This window comes from Arvicanthis niloticus, chromosome 9 (assembly GCF_011762505.2).
Source record: "Arvicanthis niloticus isolate mArvNil1 chromosome 9, mArvNil1.pat.X, whole genome shotgun sequence".
NCBI lineage: Eukaryota > Metazoa > Chordata > Mammalia > Rodentia > Muridae > Arvicanthis > Arvicanthis niloticus.
This window is the reverse complement of record NC_047666.1, coordinates 67,210,819-67,224,078: the sequence shown is the minus strand read 5'-3', so window position 1 is coordinate 67,224,078 and position 13,260 is coordinate 67,210,819. Positions and strand designations below refer to the sequence as shown.

Below are 13,260 nucleotides of genomic sequence, written 5' to 3'. Positions count from 1 at the left end.
TCACTTAAGTCTCAGTGAAATGTCCTCAGGTGTCACTGTTTGATGACAATCATTTTGCTCAATACCAGGTACAGGGCTCTGCCTTATGCTTCTTCATCTAAACCAAAAATTTGAGCAAGTGTGCAAGATTTTCCCAAAGTGTGACCCGATCTGCAGGTCCTAGGTTACTCGTGAGGGATGAGGAGGATTACAATCCTGGAAGAACAGGCAAGAGAAAGAATGGACTCAAGGAAGCAAATGCTTGTCAAGAGTCATATATTTGGGCACATACATTTTGCAAAGGGAGGGGTAAGAGAGATCCAGGTGATGGGAAAGTACAGAATCTTCTTGGCCTGTGCCGTGAAACAATGGTGGTCTAACTGCTTACTTCAAAAGATATGGTACACTGCTTTACATCTAAAAATCTATTTGTAACTATTAAGCAGAACCTTGTGGTTGCTAGGGAGATGAAGCTGCAGGAGACATTGTGCAGGTGGGGAGAAGTAGGGGGTGAGGGTAAGAGGCAAGGGTCCTGGCTTCTGACATCTCCCCCTTCTCTGTTTAGATGGAGAGGGCATCTTGTGATCAATCCCAACTACATGAGTTTAGAATTTGGAGGTCAAACTGTGGGGGGTCTTGGACAAGTTCATAACCCCAAGACATTGATGTGAGATGAGTCACGTTGATGGTCGAAGGCTTTAGGCTATCGACAATGGGCAATGTCAAGGGACCCCGAGGTGGGTGAAAGGAGGGTGAGGACCCTGTTTTAGGCTATGTATGCTGCACCCACTCCCAGCACCATGCACTCCTTTCTGGCTGCATTGGGTGGGCCCCTGGGAAGTGGACCTACAATAATCCCATCATTGGGCTAACTCACAGCCATCCTAATCTCTGTGTGAATGCCTAGGTTATCAGCCATTTATCATTTGGGGTGTAATATTGTCATAATGAAAGACTCCCTGATATTAGAGAGCCGTATCAAAGGCAGGCCTTAATTTAGGTAAAAGCCAATTTTTGTCAGGGTGATCAAGAGGCCAGGCTCCCTAGTGAGAGAAACGAGGGCAGAGCCAGGCATGCCAGGAACCTTTCTTGAGGGTGTGGAAGTCTAGGGGTCGGCCATAGGGGGAGGCGGGGGGGGGGGGCTGGCAGCTGTGCCTGTCTCCGGCAGAATCACTTCTGGATCTCCTTCAGTCTTCAGTTGATGGTAATGAACTTCAACCGGCTTCTTGATGGCAGCATCAATCTGGTTCTTAACAAAACTTGTGAGACAATTAAAAGCCCAAGGGCCAAAAGACAGAAGCAATAAAATACCAACAAAGGGTCCTAGTAAAATAGGCAACAGGGTGGTGAGCCAAGGAAAAATAGAGAACCAATTTTGATACCATGACTCTTGTTGTTCTCTGGCTCTTTTTCTTTCCTCTAAATTCTTTTTGACTTTGTCCAGGCTATTTTGGACAAGGCCTGTCTTCTCAGAGTAAAAGCAACACTCTTTTTTGAAGGCCACGCAGAGACCCCCTTCCTTAAGGAAGACAAGATCAAGTCCTCTCCTATTCTGTAACACCACCTTAAAAAGAGAAGCCACAGAGTCCTTAAGGTCTTGTACTCCTTCCCTCAAATTATTTAAATCTTTATCAATGAGGGATTGGAGATAAGTATAGTGATTATTGAAAATCACCAAGGAAGCTATATCCGTGTCTGCACCAATGGCACTAATCTCTAGTATGCCAGACAAGGTGAGGGCAGTCAGGGGTTCTCTCCTGGTTCTCAAAGAAGCTCTTCAATCTATGATGTTAAGGGAGGACTCTGGATCATATATAAAGAAATAAGAAAAAATAATAACAACTACACAATAATCTCTAAATTATAAAAAGCTAGAATTATATATATATATATATATATATATATATATATATATATATATGATCAAACCAAAAGCACAGGCAAAATATATATCATTGGGTGTCAGGGTATATAAAAAGGTGTCATTGAGGATCAATGTCTGGTTACACACCAGAATCAAGTCCCTAGGGGGGAGCATGGAGGGTCCCAAAAGGCAGAGGCCTATTCCTGAAATGGAGCTAAGGGTAAGACCTCCTTCAGGTGAATGAATCCCAAGGAGTCTGTGACCATCACTGGTAAAAATGGGAGGGGAGAGGATAGCTATCTCCTCATAGAAGGGAGAAGTAGGTGAAAAGCAAATCTAGCATTGTTGATAATTAGGATCGCTGGTATTATGGATAGCCTCAAGAGAAGCATTTACCAAGGAAATAATGAGATAAGCAAAACTAAAATATCAAAATCCATAATGGAACAAGTTAACAATGAGCTGACAATCATCTCAAAATGCTTGCTTCGGATTATTATATAATCTGCGACAAGTGTGCCCCATTAGCAAGGTTGTGGTGGACATGATTTTAGGAAAGATTCCTGCTATTAATATGCTTTTCCCATTATTATTATTATTATTATTATTATTATTATTATTATTATTATTATATTACTATCACCAAACAATAGCACTCCCCTTTGTAGCAGATCTCTGTAGATCCACAAACATGTACTATCTTATAATGATACTATATAGGAAAATAGATAACTTCTTAATAATAACACAATAAAAATTCTTAAAATTATATCAATAATTATTAAGCTCTTTTATAACAGGACTGCTATTAAGTCCCACAGGCATAATCAAACTGCTATAAGAACTCTGTCAATCTCCCAAATGTTATCAATTAATTACTCCAAGAAAAATAATAACTGGACCTTCTCCTGTTTAAAACATATTCCAAGAGATCATAAAACAATTAGCCTAGATTACTAGAGAGAATCCACAATTTATTATAGGTACCAGGACAAAAAAAATATTATCTAGATTTATCTATATAAAACTTTACTAATTTCTTAAATTATAATTTCAAACTTTCTGCAAACCTATGGAGCTAGATAGGTGATAAATGTCTAGCTAGATAATTACTTCTAATGTGTATTAATGTAAACATTTTATGTTGTAAACTTCTATTTCAATTTATGACTTGAAATTTGTATGAACTTGTGATAAACCTTGTAACATGTGACCATGTACTCTGAAAGATGTATAAGTTCTGAGGACAAAAAGATGAGAATTAGTTAGTTAGAATGGTCAGTTAGAATAGTGAATTAGTTAAATTAGCAAATTAAAAATTAGCAAGTTAAAAATCAGTTAGTTAGTTAAGACCCTGTCACTTAGAATTTTATTTTGTTAGAAACCCTTTTTCTTCTCCACTCAGGACCTTTCCACGTTTCCCCTCAGATAGCTTTTATAAAATATTTTTTACACTTAATAAACTCTATAGCAACCTTTTTTTTTAAATGTCTTTTTTTTCTGTGACCCAGCAGTTAAAGCCCAGCAGTTCCTGCTGAGATAGAACAAAGGCCAATCCTCTGATGATGGTGATGACATGTGAAGGCCACACACATGCCATGACCCCATTTAGAAGTGAGAGGACAGCTGTATGTAGTTGTTCCTCTCTTCCCACTTTTGTGTGAATTCCAGGGACTGAACTCAGGTCACCAGGCTTAAACAGCAAGCACCTTTACCCACAGAGCTGTCTTGCTGGCCCAAGGATAACTGAGATGGCAGAGAAATACTTTAAGGATAACTTGAGATGACCAGCAAGGCCTAGTTTAGGGACCTCTGGGAACAGAAATCTGAGAAACGTCTAATCAGCAGAAGATATAGACAGGTGCACCTATAACATCCAGTTTTCCCTTTTCAGTCATTTTCCCTAGACCTAAGTAATGTTGGTTTGCTCTTGAGTTTTTGCAAAAAACAAGGTTTAATTCACAAAGCTGCTGCAAACACAGGCAGGTCTTTTAAGTAAACACAGTTGATTCCCATGTGAATAGGAGGACCAAGGCATATAGTAAAAGTAATCTTTTTTTTTTTTTTTCAAAAAATGCTAAACTGCTTTTCTCTATTTCACCCTACGCTTAGTAACATTGGACATGTTTAATGTATGTATTTACTATGCATGTATCATTTTTTTGTGGGGAGCCAACAGAAGGTAGCTATCATCCTTGCAGCCACCTTGAGCCATATACCCTGACAAGAGACTTGATTACATTAGCCTACAACAACTGAGCACACTCTGATAACATCTTGCTTTAGATACCCAGGATTTTCCCTTGGGTGTGTGAGACTTAAAGATGTGTGACTTAAGGGTGTGACTTAGAGATCAGATTTAGAGATAAAAGCTAAGGGTATGATTAAAGGTGTGGCTTAAAGGCAAGGCTTAGAAGTGAGACATAAAAAAGGCGAGAGGCAGACAGAAGAGAGAACAGAGAAACAGACACTTCAGAGAGTACAACTTAGAGAATAACTTAGAGTACAACTGGGAGTACAACATGGAGTTAGTTATTAGACATTAGGCACTTAGCACTTGGAAGAAGTAACTTGGAACTTGGAGGCACTAGGGACTAGGAACTAGGGACTAGAAACTCAAGACTTGGGACTTGGAGAGAAGAAGAGAGACTAAAGAATAAATGGCATTGAATCATACTCTGTCTGGTCTCCATTCTTTGAGTTCATCCTCACTCTCTCTCTTGCTGAACCCCAACCTGGGGACCGGAGCAGCTTGGGGCAGTGCAGGCTCAAACAGTTTAGCCCCCAAGGCTTTTGGCAGTGCGGGTCCCAACATTGATAGAGCGGCTCTCAACATTTTTGACACCCAACGTCGGGTAGCTCAGTCCTCGACAATTTTTGTTCAATTTTTGGATCATTTTTAAAATGAGTATGTGTTTATAATGTGTATACATTTTATTAGGTATGTATGTATGTGCATTGTCAAAGTGGACACTTCTTAGGTAGAGAAAGGATGATACCTTTTCTGCATAGGATGCTAAGACAATTGGTTACTATGGTGAAGCATCCCAAAGTGTTAAACTCACACATCATCCTGTGTACAACTGAATCAAAATGGATCACAAACACAGACATGAAGTCTATAGATTTAAATCTACTAGAAAGGTTAAAAAATAAATTTCTGAGTGAAAGCTTGACTTAGGCAAAGATTTTTTTTTTTTTTTTTTTTTTGGTTATAATACCAAAAGCTTTATCTATGCACCAAAAATACATTGTAATTAAAAACTCTCTCCTCTGGTTTCTGAAAAAAAATAAAAATTAAGATAAAAAATGAACTGGCAGAGTCTCTCTCTCTCTCTCTCTCTCTCTCTCTCTCTCTCTCTCTCTCTCTCTCTTTCTCTCTCTCTCTCTGTCTAACAAGAAATTGTACCTACAGTGTACTGAGTTGTGTAAAAACCCAATGGTAGGGACTAGAAAACTGTCTCAGTGGTTAAGAGTACATGTTACTCTCCCATCCAGTGATTGTTAACATGTTTCATTATGCATAATTGTGTGTTTGGCAGTGCTTTGAGAACTGCTATCCTTATACATGAGTTTCCACTTGGCAACTGCTAACATTGAAAATGAAAATTACATTGTGCATTGACATTGTGCCCTGTAGCATTGTAAACTCATCCATTACTTTTATGGCTCTTTTAGTAGACTCCTTAGAACATTCTATATTGATATATCCATGTCGTCTGAATAGCAACACACCTATCTCTCTCTATGAGGCATGACTGTTATTATTTTTCTTGCCCTATTGTCCTGGCTAGGACCCTCAGAGTCACACTGGAAGGGTGAACAGACATTTTTACCTTACTCTGGTTCACTGGGGAGAAAACATTCATGCTCGCTGTATTTGGCTTCATGTTTTGGTTAATCATAGATACTGCTTGTTAGGTTGGTGAAGTTTCTTTCATTCCTTTTTTTCCAACCCCTATTATTTATTTTTTAATTAGTAACTTTTTAAAAAATGTTAATCAAAGGCTTTATGAGTTTGGAAATGCTCAATATCAAGATATCCATACAATCAGAAGTGTAACACAATACCCAACCTAGATATACCATCTACCTTTGACTGGTGGAGACACAGGAACATCTGCCTCCATGTTCTCTCTCTCTCTCTCTCTCTCTCTCTCTCTCTCTCTCTCTCTCTCTCTCTCTCTCTCTTCTTCTTCTTCTTCTTCTTCTTCTTCTTCTTCTTCTTCTTCTTGCTCCTCTCCTTCTCCTCTTCTGCTTACTCTTCCTCTTTTTCTCCTTACTCCTCCCACATTAGCTCCTCCTACATATCACCCTTCCTGTTAAAATAAAAAAAAAAAAAACTTTTCTCTCAAGATACAATTAGAGCATAACTATACCAATTTATATTGGTAAGGTACAAGATACACCTAATACGCAGTCCATCATTTTGTTGACTAACCAGAATCTCTGTCATCTCTCCTAACTAAAAGACTTCGTCTGAACCTGGCTTTTATTCTTGGCTTTAGAATGAATGTCAGCTGAAAACCATCCTCTCAAATCTTTTCTCTCAATATAAATAGCCAGGATTGGCTATGAGACTATAAGTCTTCAACCCCATCAGAAATCCAAAATGATTGAATTAACTGAAATTATGGGAAGCATAAAGCATGGCTTCTAAAACTTAGCTGATTTATGGAGACCACTGAACACCTGGATGTGGGGAGCCAACAGAAGGCAGCTATCATCCTTACAGCCATCTTGAGCCATATACCCTGAAAAGAGACTTGACTATATCAGCCTGCAACAACTGAGCACACTCTGATAACATCTTGCTTTAGATACCAGGAATTTCCTTTGGGTGTGTGAGACTTGAAGGTGTATGACTTAAGGGTGTGACTTAGAGATTAGACTTAGAGACAAGGCCTAAGGGCATGACTTAAAAGCGTGACTTAGAGGTGTGGCTTAGAAGTGAGACATATAAAAGGTGAGAAGCCAACAGAAGAGTGCAGTACAACTTACAGAACAACTTGGAGTGAGTTAGATAGTAGGAATTACAAGATAGTCCTAATACCCAGTCCATCCTTTTGTTGACTAACCAGCACCTCTGTCATCTATCCTAACTAAAACACTTAGTTCTGAACCTGGCTTTTTCCTTGGCTTTAGGATGAATGTCAGCTGATGACCATACACTCACATCTTTTCTCTCAAAGTAAATAGCTATAAGTTTTCAACCCCGTCAGAAATCCAGAATGACTGAGTTGACTATAATTGTGGGAAGCACAAAGCATAGCTTCTAAAACTTAGCCAATTTATAGAGACCTCTGAACACCTGGACACTCCCTCTACTATTTAACGTTGGAGCATCTGTTCTTCTGCCTTCTGGCCCAGGATCATCTGACAGACCTTAGTGCTGCAGAATTATTAAGGGCTGATTACTCTGTCTAGGCAGATATAATCAGTCAACTATTCTGCAAGTGTGTCCTTTTCTGGACAGTAATTTGTCTGTAGAAGGAAAGTGGCAATTCTTGCCTAGTGGCTGTCTCACCACAACTGGAGTAACTCCAAGGATGCTCAATTTCTTCTTAGAATTTAACATAGGAAGCTGTCCGGAGCAGACAGGTCTCTAATGAAAATGAACATTAATACTGAAATGTTTGTCATGTCAATTCTAAGGATTTCTGATGTTTTGAAAACCAGCTATCCATGTAAGGTAATCTGGACTGTTGCCTGTTAACTCCACTCAGCTATTTCTAAATAAAACATAGAGAACACCCTTATAATAAACTCCGAGTCATGAATTTGCTATAGTCCCTTAACTCACAGGCTGACCATCTCAAATCAGTTAAAAAAGTTAAAGAAGGACTGGGTCTAAGCTTTGTATTCCTAAGTGTGTTATACTGGTACAATGCCTATGAGAGTAACAATATTCATCTCACTCTTATATCACTAAGAAGCTCATGCCAATGAAAACCTTAAAATTTGTAAACAAAGTAAATTGGTGCCATTTAAGAATTTATATCTTCATCTTGATATTAATTATACAGATTTCTACTACTAGGTTATGGCTATGCAAAACTTGTACCTCACCGGTACAAATAGGCATAATTATGCTCTAATTGTATTTTGAGAGAAAAGTTTCCTTTTAACAGGAAGGGTGATGTGTAGGAGGAGCTAAGGTGGGAGGAGTACTGAGAGGAAGAAAAGGAGTAAGAAGAGGAGAAGAAGAAGGAGAGGAGAAGCTAGGTGATGAAAGAGAGATAGAGGCGGGAGACAGGGAAGCAGATGTTCATGTATCTCCACCAGTCAAAGATAGTTGATATATCTAGGTTGGGTAGTGGGTTACACCTCTGATTGAACAATACCAAACTTATAAAGCCTATGATTAACATTTTTTTAAAAAATGTATAAATGCAAAAAGGAAAGGGGGGCATGGGATAGGGGTTTTCTAAAGGGGGGGAATGGGGAAAGGGGATGGTATCTGAAGTGTAAATGAAAGATCTAATAAAAAAAAAGATAGTAGGAATTAGGCATTAGGAGAGTACAACTTGGAGTAGGAATTGGGCATTGAGGAAGAAGACACTTAGACTAGAGAACTCAGAAGAAGGATTACTAGGTATTAGGCACTTAGCACTTGGAGAAAGAACTTGGAACTTGGAGGGACTAGGCATTAGGGACTAGGAACTCAAGACTTGGGACTTGGAGAGAAGAAGAGAAACTAAAGAATAAACAGTATTGAATCACACTCTGTCTGGTCTCCATTCTTCGAGTTCATCCTCACTCTCTCTCTCTTGCTGAACCCCAACCTGGGGACCGGAGCAGCTTGAGGCAGTTCAGGCTCTAACAGTTTAGCCCCCAAGGCTTTTGGCAGTGCGGGTCCCAACATTGACAGAACAATCAGAGACATTTTAGCCCCCAAACGTGGGGTAGTGCAGTTCTCAACATTTTTGGCCCCCAAACATGCAGCAGAGTGGTTCTCAACACCTGGACAGTCCCTATACTACAAAATATTGGAGCATCCGATCTTCAGCCTTCTGGCCCAGGATCATCTGACAGACCTAGTGATGCAGAATTATTAAGGGCTGATTGCTCTGTCTTGACAGATATAATCAGTTGCCTATTCTGCAAGTGTGTCCTTTTCTGGACAGTGATTTGTCTGTAGATAAAAAGAGGCAATTCTTGCCTAATGGCTGTCTCACCGCAACTGGAGTAACTCCAAAGATGCTCAATTTCTTCTTAGAATCCAAGACAGGAAGCTGTCAGGAGCAGACAGGTCTCTAATCAAAATGAACATTAATACAGAAATGTTTGCAACATCAATTCAGTAAACTTCTGATGTTTTTGAAAACCAACTATCCATGTAAGGCAACGTGGACTGCTATCTGTTAACTCCTCTCAGCTATTTCTAAATAAAATATGGAAAACACCTTAACAATAAACTCAGAGCCATGGATTTGCTATAGGCCCTTAACTCATAGGCTAACCATCTCAAATCAGTTAGAAAAGTTAAAGAAGGACTGGGTTTAAGCCTTGTATTCCTAAATGTGTTATATAGGCACAATGCCTGTGAGAGTAACAATATTAATCTCACTTTTATATCAATAAGAAACTCATACAAATGAAAACCTTAAATTTGAAATCAAAGTATGTTGGGAACCACACTAGCCCCAAGTTCGGATGGCCAAAAAATGTTGCGGCCCAAGCAAAATGTTGAGGCCCGGGCTGCCCCACGTTTGGCGGCCACTGTATCCTGGTCCAAGCTGCAGCTCCGGTCTGTGGGTCGGGGTTCAGCAAGAGAGAGAGAGTGAGGATGGACTCAAAGAATGGAGACCAGACAGCGTATGTTTCAATCCCGTTTATTCTTCAGTCTCTCTTCCTCTAAGTGTCTGATTCTCTACTGTCTGCCTCTGCTTTTTATAAGTCTCACTTCTAAGCCATGCCTTTTGGTCACACCTTTAATCATGCCCTTAGGTCTTGTCTCTAAATCTGATCTCTACACTTCTAAGTCACACTCTTAAGTTACACACCTTTAATCTCACACACCTTTAATCTCACACACCCATGGTATCTAAACCAAGATTATCAGAGTGTGCTCCGTTGTTGTAGGCTATTGTAATCCAAGTCTCATGTCAGGGTATATGGCTCAAGATGGCTGCAAAGCTGATAGCCACTTTCTACTAAAAGTCGGCCCCCAACAAAAGTATTTTTGTACCATTTAAGAAATTATAACTTCAGCTTAATAACAATTATACAAATTTCCACCAATAGGTTATGGCTATGCAGTAAATCCTAGCTATACCTCCCTGTTCCTACAAAACCACTACTTTGCATTAGAAAGACAGCCCAATATTAACCACCTCAGTCCCCAAGCCCAGAGAATAGGAGCATCAACTCTTCATTAACTTTTTCAAGCTATGGGCATTGAGATATTACAAGAGGGGCAGGGGGAAGGGTAGATTGATAAGCCTCTGAAGTCTGTGTCTTCACTGCATCCAGCTGGAATTCCAGGACATCAGAGGTTTGAGCAGGTCTTCTCAGCTTGCTTGATGAGTAGATAGACCAAGGCTGTGTATTCTGCAATATACAATTCTCAAAACAAATTTAGTATCAAGATAATTTTTTTGTTTGAATTCTGGAATCTAGTCTTCTGGCAGCCTGCCTCTGTCATGTCTAATCCATATAATTCTGGGATTTTCTATAAGGGTATGCTCCCACCATCCTCCTATTTCTGCCTCCCTACTCTCAAATTCCACAACACTAGGGAATCCAACCTTTTAGGCACCAAGGCCATCCACTTCCACTGATGACTGACAATGCCACCCTCAACTTACTATACTGGTGGAGTCATGAGTCCTTCCCATTGAGTTCTTGGGCTGGAGATTTTAGAATGGCTACCCCAGCTTGTTTCTTAGGACCATTTGCTTGAAAAATTGTTTTCCAGTCTTTTACTCTAAGTTGGTGTCTGTCTTTGTCACTGAGGTGGGTTTCCTGTATGCAGCAAAATGCTGGGTCCTGTTTACATATCCAGTCTGTTAGCCTATATCTTTTTATTGGGGAATTGAGTCCATTGATGTTAAGAGATATTAAGGCACATTGATTGTTGCTTCCTGTTATTTTTGTTATTAGCAGTGGAATTATCTTTGTGTGGCTATTGTTCTTTGGGACTTCTTGGAAGAGGATTACTTTCTTGCTCTTTCTAGGGTATAATTTCCCTCCTTGTATTGGAGCTTTTTACTATTATCCTTTGTAATGCAGGGTTTGTGGAAAGATATTGTATAAAATTGGTTTTGTCATGGAATATCTTGGTTTATCCATCTATGGCAATTGAGAGTTTTGCTGGGTATAGTAGCCTGAGCTGGCATTTGTGTTCTCTTAGGGTCTGTATGACATCTGTCTAGGATCTTCTCACTTTTATAGTATATGGTGAGAAGTCTGGTGTAATTCTGATAGGTATGTCTTTATATGTTACTTGGCCTTTCTCCCTTACTGCATTTAATATCTTTCTTTGTTTTGTGCAATTGGTGTTTTTATTATTATATGAGAGGAGGTATTTCTCTTTTGGTCTAGTCTGTTTGGCATTCTGTAGGCTTCTTGTATGTTTATGGGCATCTCATTCTTTAGGTTAGGGAAGTTTTCTTCTATAATTTTGTTGAAGATATTTATTGGTCCTTTAAGTTGGGAATCTTCACTCTCAGCTATACCTATTATACTTAGGTTTGCTTTTCTCATTGTGTCCTGTGTTTCCTGGATGTTTTGTATTAAGCACTTTTTGCATTTTGTGTTTTCTTTGACAGTTGTGTCAATATTTTCTATGATATCCTCTGTATCTGAGATCCTCTCTTCTATCTCTTGTATACTGTTGGTGATACTTGGATCTTTGACTCCTGATTCTTTCCTAGGCTTTCTATCTTGAGATTTAGTCTCCCTTTGTGATTTCCTTATTGTTTCTACTTCCATTTTTATGTCCTGGATGGTTTTGTTCAATTCCTTCACCTGTTTTGTTGTGTTCTCTTGTAATTCGTTAAGGGATTTTTGTGTTTCCTCTTTAAGGGCTTCTACTTGTTTACCTGTGTTCTCAAATTCTTTGAGAGTGTTATTTATGTTCTTATTAAAGTCCTCTATCATCATCTCTAGAAGTGATTTTAAATATGAATCTGCTTTCTTGGTGATATGGGGAATTCAGGACTTTCTTGTGTGGGAGAACTAGGTTCTAATGATGCCAAGTACCCTGAGTTGCTGATATTCTTGGGCTTGTCTTTTGCCATCTGGATCTCCTTAGTGCTACCAGCCCTGTCTCTGACTGACTGAAGCCTGTCTTTCCTATTATCTTGGTTGTATCAGAACTGTGTGGGGTGGGTGTTACTACTGGGGTTAGAGCTGGGGCCCAAGATCTGCTCAGTGCTCAGGAACAGACAGGAAGGAACCAGTACTCTGGGCCAGAAGTGAATTTCTGGGCCCCAGTGGGTCCCAGTTACTCCCTGTTTGGGGTGGGTGTTGCTGTCTCCTTACCTAAGATACTGTCTGGGTTAGAACTCCTGGGAGGCCTGCTTCCTCTGGGTTTTGTGAGATTGGGCACAGAGCTGCAAGCCGGGATCTGCTCAGTGCTCCATCCCAGACAGGAAAGAACCCTTTTCATTCCTAATATGTTAAAAAGCTCTTGCTGTCAGTTTATGTTCAATTTTGCACATGCTTTTGCTGATATTACTGGAATGCTCATTTTTGTTTTCTTATTTTGTTACTAGGTTGAATGACATTTAGTTAGTTCATTACAGTTAGATAATAGTTAAATATATAGATGATCTATAGAGATGATGGATAATAGGTAGATACAAAGACAGACACATAGATAGATATATAGATGTGTGGATAGATAAAACATGGTATAATATAGACCATTGATGCTTCAAACTCAATATTTAGCTAAGAATGGCCTTGAGCCCTGCCTCTGTCTCCAATGTTGGATAATGGTGACACCACATGTCACACATAGTGATATGGGATTTTGTTTTCATTGTCACTATGGTCCCTCCTTTCATGAACATTATGACCCCTTCAGTCCTAACCAAGTTTATTGTTATGAAACTGAGTCTATAGACAACTATAACTTTGTTGTAGTTACTGATTCTTGTCAAGTGTGATCCTCATTCTTACTATTTCTGGTTCTTTCAATGTCTCTATTTCAAGGAAGACTCCATTACATGAAATTCTGTTTCCATTTCCTCTGTGCTTCTGTGAGCCAATAACAACATTACAGACAAGGGCCTTCAGTAAAGGGGGTTTGCATTAGGGGAGCACTAGAAAAATATTTGTGTATTTCTGGGATAAATTTATCTTTTTCTTTAAAATGTTTTTGAGATTGATGTTCTTATTATATTCTCAGGTAAAATGCTCTAAGGAAAATGTCTCAGAATTGTCTCCCCTGAGTCTCATGTTAAGAT

At 39.3% G+C, this 13,260-nt stretch overlaps 1 protein-coding gene across 2 annotated transcripts in view; it reads right to left on the bottom strand.

Annotated features, from left to right (window-relative positions):
• The window catches only part of LOC117714819 (killer cell lectin-like receptor subfamily B member 1F), a 525,987-nt gene that overhangs the window by 59,758 nt on the left and 452,969 nt on the right, over positions 1-13,260 (bottom strand). The gene's annotated exons all lie outside the window — the stretch shown is intronic.